The 2421-nt window shown below is 32.6% G+C and overlaps 1 protein-coding gene across 1 annotated transcript in view; it reads right to left on the reverse strand.

Moving 5' to 3' along the window:
* The window catches only part of LOC108909933 (polygalacturonase-like), a 4159-nt gene extending 3477 nt beyond the window's left edge, over positions 1 to 682 (reverse strand). Inside the window, exon 1 of the mRNA XM_023454809.1 lies at positions 609 to 682. The gene's annotated coding sequence lies outside the window, so the exon portion shown is untranslated. The remainder of the gene's footprint in view (positions 1 to 608) is intronic.
* Positions 683 to 2421: the final 1739 nt, after the last annotated feature.

Here is a 2421-nt window from a genome sequence, read left to right on the forward strand (position 1 = left end):
ATAAATTTTTTTCTAAGGCATTTGATCCGTAAACAGCAAATTATTACATTCAAGAACTTAAGGTGCATTTTTCTAAAAAAAATTGTTATGTAAGACATCGAAATTTTCACACCGTTGTTTAGATAATTATCACTGTCATCAATTTCGAACGAAAAAAATATGCGTTATCATTTAAAAAAAAATTATGTCATCGCTGCCGTAAGTGGATTATCGAAAAAAAAAATTCCACATAATAAGATGCCCTGGATCAAATAAAAATTGACGGGTCTCACCGTTTTTCGAAAAAAAAATTGTTTAACAAAAATATGAATTTTATGTAGAACTTTTTTTCCACGCTGTATACAATTTTGACATCATTCACAATTTTGTATAAATTTGAAAAAAAAATCACATTCATGCAACAATTTGAGATCTAACTGAGATTGAGATTTATTTTCATTATTCTTGCAATAATTTGTTAATTCTCAATTCAAAGTATTTTTAAAACGGTCAATAATCATCTTTGCACACAACAAAATTATTTATAGCAAAGAATCCAAAAGTTTCCAATAGTTTAAGACCGAAAACTAAAATAAAAAAATTAAAGTAATGGAATGTTCTACACATACCTTTATACAACCCGTTTCACAACACAGACTGAAAAAATGCAACTACAAGTGTGCGCTTTTATAAGATAACAACCACTTGAAATATTTTATAATAAATATCTGTTTGCTTATCAAACGAAATACCATTATTAGTAATATTTTAGCATTTTTCTAGTCCGCCACGCGTAAAAAAAATTTACTGTTCGCTTTTAATAAATATTTATATAATATTTCTGAAAACAACCGACCAACATTTAAGAACAGTCTTATACTAGAAATTATATTTATTTATAATATTCATCTACGAAAAACTACATTGAACCATTTTTTATTTTGACGTGTACCATATCTCAGACGCACTTTCACGAAATCTATCTAAGAAGAAAAAGGTTATAAATGTTCAATAAAACAAAATTAAGAGGGTGGCTAGTCCTTAAACAGAACGATTACCTCGGCAATAGACACTATAGAAAGTTCTGGAATTTAGGGACCTATACTAATAGCTAACCACTAATATACCAATTATTAAAATAATAACAACTACTTAGAGTAATATGAATTTTTATCTTCACCTTCATTAATCAATTTTTGAGTGACATGTTTATGATACGTGACAATAAGCAACAATAACTTACTGAAAATAATTCCACTTCATTGATAATTTACAATAAAGACCATTGTTGTATTCTGATAGATTACACCGGCTTTAAGATAATATATTAGATCAGATTTTTAAATTTTTTTTGGAAGTAAAACTAATTATTCAAGCAATGACTATCTATTGGGTGTCCCAAAATTCCAATTTGAATTTTGCTCCATTTGTGCGATAAAGTGTTGCCAATGAACAAAAAGGCAGCGTGACAGCTGTCAGTTCATTAATAATGGAGTGCTACACGAAAGAGCAACGGGTTTTCGTTGTTGACCTATATTTTAAAAGTAATGAAGGTTTGGCAGCTACAGTTCGCAATTTTCATACAAAATATTGTCGTAATAGTGATTTAATCCCGTCAATTGTGAAGAGATTACCTAATTGAAAAATTCAGGGAGACTGGATCAATTAGTGATCTTAAACACTCTGGCCGTCCATCAACAAGTCGTTCAACACAAAACACGGAAGCAGTTCATGAGAGTTGCTGAGAATCACATCAAGTCAGCACTGTGATCAAGAATTAGACTTTCGAGACTCTCTACAGCGTATTCTCACGAAAGATTTGCATATTCATGCTTAGAAAGTTCAATTGACTCAAGAATTGAAAGCTACTGATCATGCAGAGCGAAGAGAGTTCGTCGAATGGATTATGGAACAACAAATGGATGCTGCCGAAGATGATTTTTCGAACAAATCATCTTCAGGGATGAGGCTAAATTTCATCTTGGTGGCTTCGTTAACCTAGAAAAATGTAGCATTTAGGGTTCAGATAATCCAGGAGTGATTGAGAGACAAATGCGTCCACAATGTGTCACTGTTTTGTGGGGATATCATCGGACCATCCTTCTTCGACAATGCGGCTGGTCCGGCAATAACAGTTAATGGTGGTCGCTACCGCGACATGATAACCCAATTTTTTGTGACTATACAGGGTGTCTCAAAATTAGCTGCCACCCCTGAACAGGCCGATTCTATGATCAAAACTAAGTAAAAAAGTTCATATGAACATGGGTCCGGAAATGCTTCCTAAGGGCACAGGGACCCATTGAAGAGGGAGGAATGGAAATCATTTTTTTGCAATATCTCTCAATCGCGTTGTGATAAATGAATGAAATTCGGTATACACAGCTAAATTTTGATGAGCAATTTGATGGACTAATCCATTTATTTCCACAAGGTCCATTG

Source organism: Anoplophora glabripennis, unplaced genomic scaffold, assembly GCF_000390285.2.
Source record: "Anoplophora glabripennis isolate ALB-LARVAE unplaced genomic scaffold, Agla_2.0 scaffold408, whole genome shotgun sequence".
NCBI lineage: Eukaryota > Metazoa > Arthropoda > Insecta > Coleoptera > Cerambycidae > Anoplophora > Anoplophora glabripennis.